Source organism: Andrographis paniculata, unplaced genomic scaffold (assembly GCF_009805555.1).
Source record: "Andrographis paniculata isolate CXL003 unplaced genomic scaffold, ASM980555v1 Contig80END, whole genome shotgun sequence".
Classification (NCBI taxonomy): domain Eukaryota; kingdom Viridiplantae; phylum Streptophyta; class Magnoliopsida; order Lamiales; family Acanthaceae; genus Andrographis; species Andrographis paniculata.
Window position 1 is genome coordinate 2,850,319 of NW_026137618.1, and position 20,646 is coordinate 2,870,964.

At 28.6% G+C, this 20,646-nt stretch overlaps 1 long non-coding RNA gene across 1 annotated transcript; it reads left to right on the top strand.

Moving 5' to 3' along the window:
* The first annotated feature begins 14,156 nt into the window (after positions 1-14,156).
* Positions 14,157-16,526, top strand: LOC127241090 (uncharacterized). Its single transcript, XR_007836456.1, has 3 exons — positions 14,157-14,267; positions 14,354-14,445; positions 16,266-16,526. It is a non-coding gene; the product is annotated as an uncharacterized LOC127241090 (long non-coding RNA).
* The last annotated feature ends 4,120 nt before the right edge of the window (positions 16,527-20,646 follow it).

Sequence of the window (20,646 nt, forward strand, 5' to 3'; positions counted from 1 at the left end):
ATTCCTCCCACTTTTTTTTGTTCACTATTTCTATTTTGTCAGTCGCACCTTATTTGTTTTTCGTTTTTACGAAATATAATTATACATTTAATCGTATTTTAAATTTTATAATTTATAATTTTTTAAATTTTAATTAAACTATTTATTTATCTTAATATTAATTTATAATTAGTTTTATTATACACACTACAAAAAAAAATAGTATATTTGTAACGAAATTTCGTTCCTAAAGTTCACGTAGCTAAAGTAATTTCATCTTTAATTCCGTCTCTAATATCATTACTAACGGAAAAAGTGAATTTAGGAACGAAAAAATACTGTTACAAAATTGATATTTTATTGTAGTGACAATAATTAATTTTACTAATACATTTATTAAATACTAACTAATTATATTTTACCTAAAGTTTCGTATGTACAAAAATTCAGATAAAAAATGTGGGACGGAGGGAGTATATATTATGTAGTAAATTAAGTTGATTTATATTTGTTAAATATATTTCTATAGTCATATATCATCTTCACATACTGAATGAAAACCTAAAAGTTTAGGGAACGAGACGCCGCCTTCATTGAAAAATTAGATGCACTAAAACATACACTCCAAATGAGAACTATATTTACTGTGTGTTTGTTTGGGGGATTGTATTGGATTTATACTATTTATCCAATTTTTTTCCCCTAAAAACATTAAATTAAACATCTATTTTTTATTTTTTATATTATACTAAAAATCAATTTTACATTCAAAACATCACATCAACACCTATTTATATCACATCATACAACTATTCAAATTCAAAATTTTTACTATTCAAATATCAACTCAAAATTCAAACCCTCAAACAAACACACCAGGGGGATTTATATTTGATCGTTAACATTCGATAATAACCCAATTCTTTTGGTATGATGCCACTTGATTCAGATGAGGTTTAAGTGGATTAATTAGACTTATTATGTCAATAATGTGCATATATATTTTATAAGTCCATAAAAAGAATTCTATAGTTAGATGTCTTTACACTAGAACAATTTTAAACTTTATCTAATAATTTGGTTCCCTTTGTTATTCTATTTTCTAGATGTGATCCATTTAATTGATCTCTTGATAAATTTTTAATAACAACAATTTTCGAGAACCCTATGATTTTTCAATAACAAAATAATCTACAAAGAACTTGTTTTTGTTTGCATTTTTACACTTTGTTTAGTTTTTATTAGTTTTAGTATATATATTCAACCTAATTTAATTTTTTTTTTTTCATCAAAATATTATGCTTATAACTAAGATATATTATCATAAGAATACAACCGTACAAATCACTTAGGTGCGTTCATTTGAAAAACATTTAGGAAGATTTGATTTAAATCTGGTTTAGATTTGAATTTTAAAATAATTTTGAAAAATTACGTTGCTTCGTGTTAGTAAATTTTGTTTGAGTTTGAAGGATTTTGATGAGTATTGATGTAATAGATAATGATTGTATTAAATTAAATAAATTTAATTTATTATTATTATTATTATTATTATTATTATTAGTATTTTATTAATAACATATTATTTTTAATTATAAATATATTATTAAAAAATATATATCTACTATATTATTAAATTTGAGAAGTCACAATCCTCCTTTCTCCTCCGCTTTCTTCTTCATCTTTCTTAAATTGCTTTACAGTGGCATCCGGCTATCATTTTTTTCCTCCTTGTCCCCTAAATTTCCTTAGGCAACCATCTACGATTTTTCTCCTTTTTCTTCTTTCTTCTTCTTCTGAAAATATTTTTACATTAGTATTTCATCATTTTCCCTTTTATCTTCTTCCTTCTTCCGAGTCTTTATTCTTCTTATTCTTTTTTTTTTTCCAAAATTTCTTTACACATCAATCCATTATTTTTGTCCATGTCTGTTTGCATCACATGCCTATTCTACAAAAAGAGAATTTCGGAACATGGCCTGATAGTGTGGGGTGGACTCGTGACAGTAATTAGTAAATTCTCGAGTTGATTCCAAAATCCCCAATGCCTTGTCTAGTTTGACTTGCCCACCTAATTTCCAGACTATTAGATTCTCGAGTTGATTCCGAAATTCCGCGTGATCACTTTAATTTGAGCCCTCTTCCTATCAACGGTGTTAATATCCTCATGACCTTATGTAAGATTCAAGACCATCCTGAACCCATCGTGTCCGTTCGATTAGAATTCATCTCGATCCAATGGTTGTTATTCATTGAGGGTACTTTAGGAATTTTTGAAAGAGATAATTAAATATCAATTAATTAAAAAAAGTTAATACGTCAACTAGTTACATTATAATTGGAAACATTAACCTATATAAATTAAAACGTATGCAATGTTCTTTTCAAATAAAAAACATTCGAAAAATGTAATAATGTACATACATTTCACACATGTTGTTATAGTATCAGTAGCATGATGTCTAAGGTAAACTAGAGGAGATATGTACTATCTTATTTTGATGTTTATAAATTTGCAATATGATGCAATATTTCAACAAGCGAACTAATCATTATATTGAGTAATTTTGACTTCTGTAATTTTTAAAATTCCAACATACTCACGAATCAAATTTAACCTCAATCAACGGAATTATTTTTGGAAATCAACATAATAATCTTGCAATAATATTTTTATGTATTCATTTTAGAATATTCCTTGAATAGAAGTTTTTCCATAATTAACAATATACAACTACTTACTAGATGAAATAAGCCCCCACTCCCAAAAATTCACCTAGCTCTAACTTCGTGTAAAATCACCCCCGTTGCGAATCTTCCAGCCATGCCGGCGCTGTCTTCCCCTCCCGCCATCGAGCATGTTCCCTTGATAAAATTCCTTAAGAAGTCACCACTAAGTTGAAATAGCTTATCATTATTGAAATCAGAAACCTTCTTGAGACTCACGATATTTGTATGTACTTAACTTTGTTTGGTTTGAGCTTCACCAAGGGCTCTGGAACTAGATTCATTGTTTTGGCCATTGACGGCGGCGGAGGCTGTATGGTCAACAACGGGATTGGAACGACTGCAACGGGGTGGCTAGAAATCATGGAGGATGGTTTCCGGTCCGCGGGATTAGGGCTAAGGTTATTTTGGTGAACGACGGTAGACGAACGACGGCGGAGGTGTGTAGATATAATTTTAAAGTTAATAAGTTATGGGATGTCGACCGTGAATACTCTGTGTTTAGATGCTTGACGAAAAAAACTGTCCGTGTTTGGTTTTGTGGTAGATGGGACTACCATTTCTTTAGATAACTCGAGTTTATATCATTATTGTTTTCTGATTCCTATGATAGATTATTATGGTACGTAAGTATAGTTTAGATGGTGTCTATCATAAATAGGTATGCTATGTAAATGGTATGTTAACGATTACACTTGTTGTGTTCCTTTTTGCATAATGCATACTTATTATATTCATCAGAGCTAAATGATGGATTATGTTAGATAAGACAATTGTTATACTTTCCGCAAATGTTCCTATATATGATGTATATCTTAAATAGATATGGTTGATATTTTAGAATCATATGATGGAGATATCATTCGTATGTGCAACTTTTATTTATATTCGTATACTTGGTGATTTTTTCATATATTAATTTGTGTATCAACTTATGCTAGATAATGTTGATCGTATATATGTATCCTACATGAATGGTATGTTAACAAAGAAATTTTTTCAGTGTCCCTTGTGCATGATGTATATGTTAAATTTGACAATGATTGTTTTCAAAAAAATGTTTCTACGTAGGATGTATATTTTGAATAGATATGGTAGATGCCTTAGAATCATATGATAAATATCGTTCTCATGTGCAACTTGAATTTATATTGATATACTTGATGATTTTTGTCTTATATTAATATGATGTATCAAAATATGCTAGATGTTAACGAATGTATACATGTATGCTATATGAATAATATGTTAACAAATAAAAATTTTGTGTTCCTTTGTGCATGATGTATATTATAAATATGTTGATGTGTATGAACATACAATATCACCCTTGTTGCACACCCAGTATATGTCTCGTATCTCCTTCTCAACATTTCTTCATTTTTTTTGCCCTTCTTTGTTGCAACAAAAGTGAATATACATCACTTGTTGATGATTCATATTTTACTTTTTTTGCATTTGTCTTCACACATCAAACTCTCGACTATGTGCGTAATTACAATATGATGCGTAGACATCATCAGAGCTTGAAAATGATACGTTCGCCCAATAATCGTCACCTAGAGAAGTAAATGATGTATAGTACAGTCAGTTATGATGAAATTATAGTACTAATATGATGTCTTATAATAATATAGACATAGAGTATATTTCTTCAATGATGTTCAATAATCGCAATATAATGCAATATTATGTACATATGTAAAATTCACTGTCTTGAGTAATTTGACATTTTTGTTTATATTAATATACAAAATCTATTCGTGCATCTAATATGTCTTAGTTAATGAAATTGTTTTGGAAATTATTAATCACACCGTTTCGTAAAATATGACATTTATTTTTCAAGCAATATTTATGTAATACTCCCTCTGTCCATTTACAAGGGTTACATTTACTTTTGGCACGGTGTTTAAGAAATAATAGTATTTTAATTATAGTGAGTAGTTAAAAGTAGTGTAATAACATTTTTGCCCTTACTTTTTTGTGTAAAAGTAATGATGTGATGTAAAGTAAGGGTATTTGTGGAAAAAAGTAGGGTATTTATACTACAAGAAAAAATCATTTTTGTAACAAAATTTTTTTGTCTCTAAATCTACTTTTTCCATTACTAATGACATTAGAGACGGAATTAGGAACGAAATTACGTTAGCTACGTGAACTTTAGGGACGGAATTCCGTTACAAATATATTATTTTTTTGTAGTGTTAATGAAATGTAAACTTTGTAATTGGACGTCCCAAAATAGAAACATGTAAACTTTGTAAGCGGACGGAGGGAGTATTATTTTCTCACATAGAACAAATCTAAAATTGACCCAATGAAATAATTCCGATCGTTTTGTCTTTTTTCCTCCCTACAAATTAGCCGCATAACTATTGAATGTTCATATTTTGTATCGACTTTGGTTATGATCCAATGCCACATAACATGACCACCGACGTCATATAAATTCAGATATGATGTAAAATAAATCCGCTATTAAGTTATTTATACGATTTATTTTTTAAAAAAAAAAACTTACTGAGTTAATGACTTTCTTAAATTTCATCTTTGACCAGAGAGTGCTGATACTAACGGGAATGCCCATTATTTTGATTCATCTTCATCTAAGTCCAAAGTCTACTAGTATATTTTATCGGGTCGATCAACGTCGGTGGAGAGCGTATAATTTTCTTTTTTTTTTTTTATGTGTAAATGGTCGAAATTTGGATTATTATAACCACAATAATAAAGAAATATTACATCTATATTTACATCTCTTTAAGTTATGCATAAATTTATAATTGCCTTATTTTTTATATAATGTAAATTACTTATCAACTCCGACATATAATCTTGACCGTTCTTCTATTTTCAGATTCTATAGCTATGTATGAATTAGGATAATCCTGAATTTAGAATTCATGATCATATCAGAACTGGTCTAGCCCTATCAACCAATACACATTATGTTCTAATCCAATGAAACATAAACTTTACTATGTTCGAATTTATAATACAATTTAAAGCAAGCACGCAAGCAAACAAAAACAAAAAAAAAAGGTACATATATTTTATTTAGTTATTTAATAATTTTTATATTTTGGTGGTTTTTTATTTGAGATATTTGTGGTAAAACAGTGATTGCTTATAATTTTTTTTGTTGGGCTAGTTTACTCCTATATTGACTATCTTTTTGGCCCAATTTTTAAGTCAATTTGTAAGTCATATTAGGGTGAAGGGGTGCAGCACAACACAACATGCTCTAGATAAATTTAGAACACAAAATACCGACGAGCCTCCACATTCTCGTAATACACTGTGCAGATTCAGAGAATTGATGATTCCCGTTTCGTGGACCGTTGGATCAGAGTGAAATTTGGACACAAGGTTTGTGACACTTTGTTCTTGGTTTTTGCTGGTTGGATCATTGTTTGGAGATCTGTAGCTCGAGTTATTTGAGACAGACGGTAGCAATTGTTTTTGGTGAAAAATTTGGTCGTTTCTAGTTATTTTTTCTTGTTGCTTCATTTGATTGGTTTGAGATTGTTGATGCTATTGTTTGGAACACTCTTGTACCCGGCTTTGATTATAGTGGAGCCATTTCATTGGTCCGCACGACCTGTGTTTTTTTTTTTTACAAAAAATTTGAAGGGGTTTTCACGTTAAAATCGCCGTGTCTCTTGCGTTGTTGAATTCCTATTTTTATTCGTTATTGCTCCCCCTAGTTGATTCTTGCAAGGTTGGATTGGTTTACTCCTATCAGTTTTTTATTAGAAAATGAATATTTATACATTGAAATTTAAAACTAGGGCTGGCAAACGAATCAGATCATGTCAGGTTCAGGTTCGAGTCAGCGAGTTAGAAAACTTTTGACCAGAACTTGACCCATTTAATTAAACGGGTTGATATTTGCAACCTTAACGTGACGTTTTACTAATGGGGTGGGTCAACCTTAATCTGACCTATATAACCTGTTTAAGTTTAAAATTTATAATTTTTAATTTAAAATTACAATTTCTACTAATAAAATTTTCAAATGCATAATATATATACATATTAAAGCAAAAACTATTCATTCATATCATTAAAACCTATATTCAAGAGTTGAATTAACAAACACTTCGTAATAGTAGACAACACAATCATTTGTTTAATTAATTTTGTAGAATTTTAGCTTAGAATTTATTTTTTTTATTTTTATTTTTATAAAATCAGCTATGGAATTTGAATTAAATTGGTAAAATTTAAAAAATATATTTAAATTTAAAATAATATTAATTAAGCAGGTTAGACATGTCATCTTTGGTGTCATACTGCACTAAAACTTTCGATATAATACTAATACCAAAATATGAAAATAATATACATAATTTTCGGTATATACCGAAAATATCAATTTATATACTGTTATCATATTGAATTTTTGGTGTCATACTGCACTAAAACTTTCGATATAAGGAGATTCAAAATTTTTAATATTTTTGGTTACGGTGCGCGCGGTATTTCGATATACTTTTTGTGTACTACACAAATGGGTGTGTGTATTTTAACTAGTGCAAATTCGAGTGCTTCGTCTACTTTGAATCCTCTCGTCGTTCATATATACTTTTTCCATGTATTTTTGTAGGTCATTGGGTATATATTATATTCTGGTCCTGTTGCTGCCAGCTTGTTATTATTGTATATATCTCTAACAGCCTCTTTTTACATAAGAAGGAGATGATTGAACCCACCCACCCAACCACCCACCCCCAAAGTTGATAAAGCTATCTCACTTTTCTTCAGACTTTTAAAATTTTTTGAGTTGGAACTAATTCATGTAGACGGACATAAAAAGGAAAAAGAAACAAAAAGTAGATTGAAGCGCTATTGGGATGTCGTCCACTAAACTACACTACATTGAAACTAGTCTAATCCCTATTCTTAATTTCTTCTACACTCAAAATTAATTAAATAAGGTTTCTTTTAATTAAATTTTGTGTCGTATAGTAATCATAATTATATTATTTTTTCTTATAAGATATTATAGCTCCGTCTACTGCCAATCTATCCATTTACTTTTTACATGTTAATATTTAAATATTAATTATTAGTCCCTCCGTCCACACATAAAGTATACAATTATTTTTGGTGCTGTTTTTAAGAAATAATGCTATTTTAATTATAGTGGATAGTTAAAAGTAGTGTAATAACAATTTTACCCTTACTTTTTGGTGTAAAAGTAATGATGTGATGTAAATTAGGGGTATTTGTAGAAAAATTGAGATATTTAATAAATTGTTTACTTTGTAATTGGACGTTCCAAAATAGAAATATGTATACTTTCTAACTGGACGGAAGGAGTATATCATATAGTACAAATTAAAGAAAAACGACAAAAATACTTTTATTGGTGTCTTGTAATACTAATGAAATAAAATTTGTAAAAAAAATTATACAAATATAATGATATTTTTATTGTTAAAAACAATGACGCCAAATACAAATAGATAAATTGGTAGTGGACGGAGGTAGTATTAAAATAATATTTTAATAAAAATTTAAATTAATACTCTATTTTAAAATTAATTTTAAAACACCATCCAACTAACTCAATATAAATTGTAATACAACTTAAAAAAAAAAATAGAAAAAAAAATTGGATAAAAATAAGGTGAAATATAATTTCATTTTTAAGGAAAAAATTGACTAAATAATTGAGGCATAATTTTTAAAAACACTTAAACTAATTAAATACTACATCTATTGTTTCTTGCCCTCCATATAACTATTATTTGTAAAAAGAAAGAAATATATGTATTTTTTAATTATAGTTTTAAGTATTTTTAAAAATTATGAAACAGTATAATAATAAATTAAATGGAATTTATAAAATAAAAAATTAAAAAAAAAACTTGAAATAATTCTATAACTTAAAATATTATTAAAAAGTTAATTTAAATATATCATATTTATATTATTTTTGAATGTGATATTTAAAAAAAATTATAAAGTAATTAATATAATAAAAAATATATATATATTACTCTGTGTGTCTCACTTATCGTGTTTGTTTTTCCATATTCGTCTGTTTAACATATTTTGTCACTTTCTTCTTTTTAAAAAAATTATACATTTTAATATTATTTTAAATTTTTTATTTTAATTAGACTAATTATATTTTAATCTTAATATATAATTATTTTTATTATACAATAATTATTTTTACTAATAAATTTTTAATTATTTACTATTTTTACTTCTCTTAGGTTTCTGTATATACAAAAATAAACACCATAAATAGAGCATCCGAATATTTTACAAATTTTAAAATCTCAAAATAGAATATTTAAGTCATAATTTATATTAATTGTTTTTTATTCCTCCATCTCTATCCTACATGTTAGTCTTTTATTGGAGGAAATAAAGGGAATAGAGGATTTTGGATAGAAGATTTGTCTTCTATTCCTATTTTCCCCTATTTCATCTATTTTCTTCAATAAAATGCTTCCACAATGAAAGAATCAAAATAGAACTTGTGTATCTTTTTATGATTATTTTATTTACTTAGCTGTTTTTTTTTTCTTTTTTTGTAAAAATAATAAAATTTATATGATAAGTTAATTTTTATTTATTATTTTTCTATCTCAATAGTTATTATATTATTTATTGTAAAAGTATATTGTTTTTCACAAAATATCACATTTAAAATACTATAAATTTAGATTCAATTTTTACATAATATCCGAAGTATTTATTTGTATTTAATATTTATTTTTATTTTGAGTATAATATTTTTACAAAACATATAAAACAATAAAAAATAAAAAAAAGTATAAATTAAATTTTATTATAGTTTTCATTTATATTTCAGAAGAAAATTTTAAATAAATAACAAAAGAGAAATATGTATATAGGAAAATTTAATTAACTTTTCATAAAATATTATAGCACATTACTGTATTATAAAATTGGATTTAAGTTGTTTGTATAATATTTTTATCATAAAATTGTATTTAAACAATATTTGAATATTATATCTTAAGAACAATAGTAATATATATACGATAATATAATATAATGAAAATAAGAATAGAAAAATTACTGAATAAAATTTAATATATGATATTTTGTTTTAAAAAATAAATAAATAAATAATAGAACTATAGTTAAAAAAATATATATAAGTTGTATTAATATTTTTTCTCATCAAATATTTCATTTGTGGAAATAGAGAAACATGGGAAAGTAAAAATAAAGGATTTGATGCCATTTTTGAGTTGTATGCCAGAAGATTTTGTATTTAATGTAAACAAATGTTTTTTATATTATCTCTTATAATTTACACGGAAAAGATTAATGAAAATTTTTGGCTTAGCTATTCGAACATAGATTAGTTTACTTGAGGTAAGTCACTAAATTATCGTCTTTGCTGTGTTGTTTATTATTTTTTATTTTTTATATATTGATTACCAAAATACTGTTGTACATAAGTGCCCCAAATAATATATTTTCATACAAGAAACAACACTAAAACCCCTTTTGCTATTTTTTTTTGGCTATCTTAGAATACAAATTTGACACTGTGTGATGCTCTAGCCGAGGAAGCAAGTTTGTAAAGGTCAAATATGTTGAGCATTCAATGTCTTGAGAGAAATGACTTTGTCTTATATAGAAGAAACGCATGACACGACTGTAGAGTGTAATATTCGTCCTGCATAACATTTATTGCCTTGTACATACTGCTATAAAGTTGCAATAGTCAACTTTCTCCTCTTGTGGAGTGTGTATGTGTTTTTGTTTGTGCGTATGTATCTTTTCATGAATGAGTGACCAAAACTTCGAGTGTGTCATCCTCTTCACCTGTTAAAGTGTTGAGAGACTCATCCATGGAGTTTTGTAGGGTTGGGAAGAAGGATTCTTGGAGACAAAGCTGAAGAAGATAACCATCTCGTATGCAATCTTATTCTTACTTTGGCCGCTGGACTGTTAGAGTTGTTACGGCGTACTAACAGTTAATCGACAATAGTTTGCAAAAACTATATGGAGTTTTGGTAGAACATCAGTTGGATAGATTTGTATGGTGTGTTATATGATATAAATCAAATGTTTGATTTAGTTAAGACTCCTAAATTGAAATCCCTCAGACGTAGATTAAAAGACCGAATTGGATAAACAAATTTTGTGTGTTTTTTTTCTTTTTAAATTTATTCAGCCATAGATATATGTATAAACACATACTGCCGTTATAACTGCGAGACAACTATATTGTAAAGTTGTTTTTACGTCGAACATTTCAGAGTTCCGCTGTATAAGTTATTCGGAGGCATTAAACATCTTATTCGATCGACACCTCGATTTTCAACAATATATCTATGTAAGAGCAATTCCAACCTTCTCTATTTTTGAAGCAATTTCTACTTCAACTGTTGCTATTTCTTCCTCCATTTTTGGAGGAATGCATGGAGAAACACTGTACATTCCTCCAAAAATGGAGAAATACTTTTGTTTTTAATTATATTTTTGTCCTTCAATTTTTTTGTTGTTATATTTTTGGTTTTTAATTTATTTTTCATATTTTATATTATTTTATAAATTATAAACATTCATATTAAAAATAATTTATTATTATTATTTTAAAAATTATCCATATTTTATAATTTAAATTTATGAAAAAGTATTTTGAGATTAATATGTAAATAAATAAAGTTGTATAAAAATTATGTAATTGTTTCAAATAAAATATATATGAAATATATTTTTTTAGAGGAAAAAATAGAATTGATTGGAGTGAAGTTAAATTTTTTTAAAAAAAATTGGAGAATTTTTTTTGAAAAAATAGAATATTCGGTTGAAAATGCTCCCACGAAAGAACAAAATAGAATTGAATTAATGATAAAGAAAATATGTATATATATAAAATGTATTTTGGGACAACAAATGGATGTGCATGAAAAGCAAATTCAAAAATCCTTCACATTATTTATTAATTAATAGAAATAAGAGAAGAGTCAAATAAGAGACCAGCTATAGTGATATTAAATTTTTCTCTTTCACTCTCACTCACTAAAAAAAAAAAATACTTCCTTCCATCTCTTAACAATGTATTTATTTTCCATTTTAGTCTGTTTCATAATAAAGTATTCATTTCATTTTTTAGTAATTGTATTATCCACCTACACTACAAGAAAAAAATTATTTTTGTAACAAAACTTTTTGTTTTTAAATCTACTTTTTCCATTACTAAGGACATTAGGGACGAAATTAGGAATAAAATTACGTTAGCTACGTGAACTTTAGAGACGAAATTCCGTTACAAATATATTATTTTTTTGTAGTGCTAACATTATAAATAGCCTTCCAATTTACAATATATTACACAAATGTCATTATCTTTATATCATACAATACTAATAGGGTTAATTTAGTCTTTTTACTTTATTTTTACTTTATCCTAATATAATACTAATATTTGTAAAACTCTGTGCAAAAAACAAATTGATATATAGATATGAGACGGATGGAGTATCATTTTTGTAACGAAATATTTTTGTCTTTAAATCTTTATTTTTCGTTACTAATAAAATTAAAGACGAATTTATGGATGAAAACACGTTAACTATGTGAACTTTTAAATATAAAATTTCGTTACAAAACTCTCACTCTCACTCTCTCTTTCGTATTTGTATATATCTCAAGATACAAAAAAGAATTCATCATGATTATTATGCCAATGCAACCAATGTTTTTTTTGTTATTTAGTCCAAAAGACCATTGTGCTTTGCAGCAATTCCAATGCTTTCTTTCTTCTCTCCACTCATTGTGTGTTTGCCTTGCTTTCACTTTTTATTCTTAACTATAATCAATTGATGTCAAAATGTAGTAAATTATGAGTGATGTAAATAAACATAAACTCCCTCCGTGTCCCGTATAATATGGGTGAATTACTATAGACATGAAAATTTAGGTAAAATATAATTAGTAAATAATTAAAAAATATATTAGTAAAAATAATTATTATTTAGTAAAAATACTTATAAATTAAGATTAAGATAAGTAAATAGTTTAATTAAAATTGAGAAAATTATAAAATTTAAAATTTAAAATGCGATTAAAGTGCATAATTATATTTCTAAAAATAGAAATGACAAGTTATATGGAACAGACAAAAATAAAAAATAGGAACAAATTATGTGAGACGGAGGGAGTATATAAATAATATTGGGACAGGCAGCATGGGCTGGTCTCTCTTCTTTTATTTCTTTCCACATATCCCTTCCCCCTTTTTATTTTGTTCTTATAATTATTAGTTTCTTCCTAAGATCCACCTTTTAGATTATTATTTTATTTTATATATATTTTTTTCTACTACACCCCTTTTCTTTTTAGTAACAATGTGTTTAACTTTTGTGGGAAGGAGACCCCTTAGCTTTTTTATCCTCCATGTGCTTCCATAAACTTTTCCTGGTAGTGGACCATTCATATGACAGACAAAACCTTCTAAAACAATTTAATCATTATAAAGAAAATCAATTCCTTCAACTAATTGATTCCCTTATGGAATTATTCCTTTTCACTTCTCTCTCTTTGCATGCTTTTCATGGGAACTGTTATTTATTTTTATGTAACCCATGAATTTTGTATACCCGTATACGTTTCAACTTCCTTATAAATGAATTATATTGATTAAAAAAAGAAAAAGAAAAAGAAAACTTTAATATTTGAAAGAATTGCCATTGAAAAACGTTAATACAATAATAATAATAATAATAATAATAATAATAATAATAATGATAATAATATATCACATTGTGACATGAACAGAACATTATTGATTCAAGACTCAATATAACTTAACATATTCTTTTACACTGAGGATGATTAGAGTAAACAAAATTCTAACATAATGAGTATCCAATTGTCACTTCATAGTTTTTCTTCGTTCAGCTTTGAAAATTTTTGAGTTTTTCTTAGATTTCCAGGGGATTCAGACATTTTGTTCCAGCTTTTCTATAAGAGAATTAATTAGATCTTTAATCGTTAGTTTCACATTTTGATATTCATTTACGGGGGCGGATCTATGTTCTGTTTAGTGGTGGCACGTGCTACCAGTAATTTTATTTTGATAAAGAAAATTTTATAGTATGATTTATTAATTGTGCTAGCAGTAAAATATCGCAGTGCCCCAGTAAAAATTAAAAATACGTTTGTTATCTAAAATTTAAAATAAATTATTTAAAATTTAAAATACCACAAGTATCAGAATAATTCAAATTCAATTTGATTAGTTATAAAGAAATATAAAGATTATTATTATTATTATATTATTATTATTATAGTATTTTATATTATCAATATTTTTGTTTATTAATATCAGTATTGTTATTTTATATTATTAGAAAAATATAAAAATTAAAAATATATAATTAATTTAATTATATATATTATTTATATAAAAATTGAGTCCTAATCAAACAATCCAAACTCATTCATATTCACAAGAATCACAACCCTGCTCCTTCCCCTCCATATGCTGCGGCTATTGCATCTTATTTCTTCTTTAGTTCAACACAAGTATATTTGAAGATATGTCTGTGGTTAGATAAGATTATTGATTTATTATACGTTTTTTTCATAATAGGATGAGTGATGATTTTTTATATGATTCGATGATTTGTGCTAGCTATAGAGAATGAAACACTTGTTAATGTTCCGAATGAAGCCGTAGTTAATCACTTGAAAAGCACGAAAGAGCGCCGAGAACCATTGTAGAAGGTAAATTGTTCGCATGTCTTTTTTTTTTTTTTTAATACAATCAATTTCTTTTTTATTTTATTTTAAAATTTATATATTGTGCCACCAGTGAATAATTTTTCTAAATCCGTCTGTGTTTACTTAATGTTGTTTTCTCTGTTAACTTTGCATTCTTCATACAACTGCAATATCTGAAAATAGATGCATATATATCTAGAACAGAATACTAATATATATGGATGAGTACAAATCGTTACATGAATTTTCGTATCTACCGTTACTTTTTGTAGGTACAACTAGATGTTGTTTTGTCTGGCATAGTGGCATGGGTAATATTGTGGAAAGATATGTCTGAAGTTATCAATTCCTTCCAAAATGATAAGAAATTTTTTTAAGTTTGTTGGGCACGTATGCAAAACAAAGTTTTTTTCATATGGGTGATTCTCGAGTTATATTATCGTATCGAGAGGATGTGACGAGAATGGACGATTTAGAATTGAGTGTAATTTGCAATAAGAAAATGTAACTCGAGAATCACCGATTGTGTCACATCTCTTTTTAGAATTTTGATTTGGTTGTCTCCAAATGAGAACGAGAGATAATCGGAATTGGTTTCACCTATGACCGATTTTATGTTGAAAGAAAGAATACTCAATGGTATGACATATTTTCTACTTATGGGAAGATTATAGTCATGCGTGAAAAAAAAAAAGAATGCGAATTACCAATTTTCTGCAAATGGCTGAACCGATGGTTCAATTATTATTTTTATTTTATTTTAAATTAGGCTGTTACCACGACATCACGGCATAGACACAGTAGTGCTTCGTAGGTGAAAAAGAAGGAGGAGGAGGAGAAAAAAATAAGGAGGAGGAGGACCGAGCATGGTCGATAGAAAATAAAGGAAAGAATTGAGAAGAAGAATAACAAGAAAAAAAAAAATGAGAACCTTGTGAGGCTGTGGCGGATGTGGATGTGTAATTGTGTAAATGAATTGATCATATTAAAATTGTGTATTTTATAATTATAATAGTAATAATAATAATAATAATAATAATAATAATAATAATAATAATAATAATAATAAACTTATTTTTTTATATATATTATCAATTTTTCTTGAAAATAAAAACAAAAATACTATTAATAAAACTAAATAATTATTAATGATATTGAAAAATAATAATACTATAATACTATTTTTTATTTATGTTTTCAATTTTATAATTTTTTATTCTATGGTATTTAATTTAAACTATCTTATTATCTAATATATCAATATATCAATAATTTATTTTTATTAATTTTGAATTTAAAATTTAATTTAACTACTTACTAAATTTATTAATTTAAGTATTCTTATATTGGCACAATTTAATTAGTTACTTATTTTTATATAATAAATAAATAACATATATTTCTAAATAAAATTGAAATTGAGATTGAAATTAATTATTTTTAAATAAAATTCAAATTTAAAAAACTAGAAAATAAAAAAATATATTAGAAATGAATATATATAAACTGTGATTCAACTCGTTACAGTGGATTATAAACCGTAATAAAAACCGTCATTTGAAATATTCGATTTCTGTTTGATATATTGACAAACTTGGGTGTGAATGCAAAGAATGTAACTTGAGAATCACCAATAGGAATTGGTTTCATCTAACACGGATGACCGATTGTATGTTGAAAAAAAGAATGTTCAATGGATGACCAATTGATTGCTTATGGAAAGATAGTAGCCATCCGTGAAGGAAAGAACGCGGATGACCGATTGTCTCGATATTGTTGAAGGAGTAGTTCAACCATTTTTTTTTTTGTTTTAATTCTAGCAGTCACCACGACACCATCGGCGCAGGCGCAGTACATCAGGGTAGGTGAAGATGAAGAAGAAAGAGGAGGCGAAAAAATACCGAAGGAGGAGGACCAAGGATCGCCAATGAGAAAGAAAGAAATCTCTAATTACTTGTTTGTATTGGTTATTTTAGCCTTAGCGCCATAATGTAGGATTCGTTGGTTGATGAATGAGCATTCCGGTGTGGCATGACGGTGACACTTCGGTTTGAGCTGACCGGGGTGTTACAGTTGGTATAAGAGCCAGGTTAAAGGCTCATGTTCTTGGTTAATAAAACTTGAAGATTTCGGAATTTCTAAAATCAATTAGATCATGGGTTTAGTCGGGTTTGGATGCATTCATGGCATACATTGATTTTTTTATGTTTATCTCATATGCTTATGTGCATTGGTTATGCTATTTGATTAGTTAGAGCTTATTAGTTCTAGTCTTGATTAGCATGTGCCCCCTAGGCGTGCTCTTTAGCCTCCTATGGCATCTGAGTCCGATGAAGAGGTTGAAAGTAGGCAATTCCAAAACGTTGAGCCTCTAGTTCAAAATCCCGTTTGACCTTCAAACCCGAAATTGGAGATCTTTTGTCAGTTTATGAGACAATTCGCTCAGCAACCCCGGAGTGTTATGAATGCATCTTATGTCATAGTCCTCCGACTTTCACTGGTCAATCGGACCCGACTATTTTGGGCGAATGGTTGGATCATTTTGAGACGATATTTGAGGTGGTGAGATGTCCAGAAGGAGAGAAGACTATGATAGCCGCGTATTACTTGGATGAATTGGCCAAGAAGTGGTGGAATTATGAGAAGGCTTCCGGGAGCAACTTGGTTGGATTACCTTGGGAGGCCTTTAAAGGGATGATAAGGGCGCGCTTTTATCCCCCACACATTCAGAGAGCAAAGGAGGATGATTTTAGTGTCTTGGTGCAAGGTATTATGATGGTGGGGGAGTACTTCACGCAATTTACTGAGTTGGCTGTCTATGCTCCAGATTTGGCGGCGAATGATCGATGCAGGTTGACAAGATTTGTTGGCGGGCTGAATTGAGACCTTCAGTAGTTCTTGGCCGGCTTCAGTGTGACGATCCTTTAAGAGGCATACGAGAAGGTGGCTAACATCTATCAGGCGTATCAAATATTATATGATGAGCGGAGGGATGGAATCCAAAAAGGAAGGTATAGGAAGGGTTAAAGAAACATCAGCGGGATGATCGATCATAGAGGTTCCCAGGTGCGCCTTATGCATCACGCCCCAAATTCACTCCTGAGAATTCGAGTGGCAATCATGGCGATCCGACTATTTGTAGCCGATGCAGGAAGTTTCATTCGGGAGTTCGTTGTGATGCCTAGTCCGTCAGTTGTTATTACTGCCATGAGCCGGGCCATGCCATGTCAAGAGGTTTTCTCCCAAGCTAGTTGGAGTTCCGAATTCGATTGAGAGGGCTCCGGTTCCGCAGCAGCAATAGTCGTGTTGACACTCTTTCTACAAATATTTTGTAGGTGATGGTGCTTCCGTTATACCTAAATGATGCATTTACGTCATATGATCCATCGGGGGAATAAGAACTACTTTATCTTCTAGAATACTTTTGAAACCTATTATTAATGTTTAAGAACTAATGCCTTATGAACTAATTTCTGACTTTTGCTTTTGACTTGAACTTTATTTATCTAAATGATAAGCCGCTGCTCTTTAATTTTAAATCTCTAATTATTTGTTTGTATTGGTTATTTTAGCCTTAGCGCCACAACGTAGGGCTCGTTGGTTGATCAATGAGCCTTCCGATATGGCGTGACGGTGGTACTCCGGTTTGAGCCGACCGAGGTGTTACATTCAATCCATTTAACTACTATTCAACATCGAATGACCTAATACCGGCTCATCCATAGGAGTTGGCCAAGCACCGTCCCAACTCCGAGAGTACCACATCCTCCCCCACTTTAGAATGTAATGTCCACGTTGCACCCTAATGATCATTAACTGCTAAGCCCATCACCAGTCCGGTGAACAACTACAGGCTGTCGCATGTCGACTATGATACAAACTACGACACTTCGACCTGCAAGCCATGCAAAGCCGAACGTGTCATTCCACTTGTGCAGTGATTCGGGAATCATGGAATCCTATACCGCATGTAATTTTGGTGTTGTCTATTTTTTAGATGACGAGCCACTGAAAATTGCAGGTAAGAGGATGGATCGAATCAGAACACTGAATGGAGGAGAATGGAGACTGAATGACGTGGGGCATGTATTGGTTTGAAACGGAAACTAATTTCCGTGAGATAATCGGATGAGGCACATTACTCGAAAGTTTTTAAAACAAAGCCGTGGAAGGTAACCAAGGGATCTATTGTGGTGGCTCAAGGGAGAACATATAGAACTCTCTACATTATGAAAATCATGCGAAACGAAATCGGTTCTGTGGCCATAAATAATGACACAAATTTATGGCATTCTCGTCTCGAGCATAGGAGCGAAAAGGAGATAAAGAAGCTCGTCGAAAAAGGAAGATTGGCAGATATCAAGTCCGTCGACATTGAAGTATGCGAGGACTGTATCTTTGTAAAGTAACAAAAGGTGGCACTTTTAAAGGGTGGGAGAGACTTGGAAAAAAAAACTTGGAGTTGGTCCATACGGACTTGTGGAGACCAGCTCCTGTATCAACCCTTGGAGGCTTAAAGTACTACACCGCATTCATTGACGACGTTACAAGAAAGGTACATGTATATTTCTTCAAGCGTACATATGACATTTTTAATATCTTTAAAAGGTGGAAAACACGTGCAGTGGGAATAGTGAGCCGATTTATTAGCAATCATGGAAGACAATGTAAGATGGTGACCTTAGATGAATTGAGTTTGTGTTCAACCTCAATTGGCCTCGATGAGTAAAGAAGGAGGCTTGACGCTGTTATTGCTGATGAAGTAAAATGTGAAGGTAAGAGATTTAATCAGTCTTCAAATGGAAGATTATTGGAATATAAAGTCTGTTTATATCTTAAAATCTAGGGATATGATTTGGATATTATATCCAAGATTTATAGATATGATTGACATGGTCTTAGGGTTTGCTAGACTATAAAATATCCATTTATTATCACTTTAACAAGTGTTAAGCGTATTCTATACTAAAATTTGAAGTTTGGAAGTGCTCCTAAATGTAGATCATTCTGATCAAATTAAATAACCAAATTTTTGTGTTCTTGTATCCTTGTTTGTTCTTCTCGATTTTCTAAAATTTTCAACAAATATAAAATTTAATATAGGAAATAACTTATATAGCATGTACTACATAAAAAGAAAGTATATAAGTTAATTATGTATATATTGTCAATAGTATAATGTAATATGTGCAAAGATTTAAATCCATAATTATTGAGATTTTATTCATTATGCTAATATTTTTAATTAATGTCACGGTTCTCTGTTAACTAAATTATATCAATTATTTAATTTAAAATTGTTACAAACTTTTTTTAAATCTATATTTACAATTTTAATCTGGTTTATTGATATTTATTAGATCGATTTTTAATTAATATGGTACAACCATAAATAAATCAACAATATCTTTAATTTTTTATAACATCAAGACCCAAAGAGCCACAATTTTCTCATTGAATTTTAAATATAATGTTAGGAATATGAAATATTTATTATTAACATATTAAATATATTTACAATTAATAACCACTGAAGTAATGCACATAAGCATATGTATGTGTGCTACGTGCATATAAAAATTAAAATATTATTGATTTTCAACACAGTAATAATAGATACACAATACAAGATACTATATAAATTGATAACACATACTTATATATAGAACTATATTATGTTGTTTGCTATGGTTAGAATGTTGTATGTTTGCCCAGTGGTGGATTCGGCCGATTTTTTAAATGGGTGCACAATTATATATTAATAAATTATTATTACAGTATAAAAAAGATAAATTACTATTATTAATTTATACATTTTTATACGAGGAAAATATTTAATCATATTATCGTTTTTAATAGAGTGAAATAAGAACAAAGCATATTAGAGTTTTGATACGGAACAAAATTAATATAATTATATAATTAATCAAGTCTTTGTTACGAAAAATATAAATCAAAATAAGAGTATCCTTCAAATAACTATAATATAAATTTTTATATAGAATTTAATATTTGTATATTTGAATATAATGAAAATTAAATTAATAATTAGTATATATATATAAAAATTCAAGTGGGGTCCTATGGCCCCACCTTGATAATGGTAGATCAATAAGATGCTCATTTAATCCAATCAACATAATTTTGTAATGAATTTTTTTCGTTTCTAAATTTACTTTTTTTCCTTACTAATGATATTAGAGA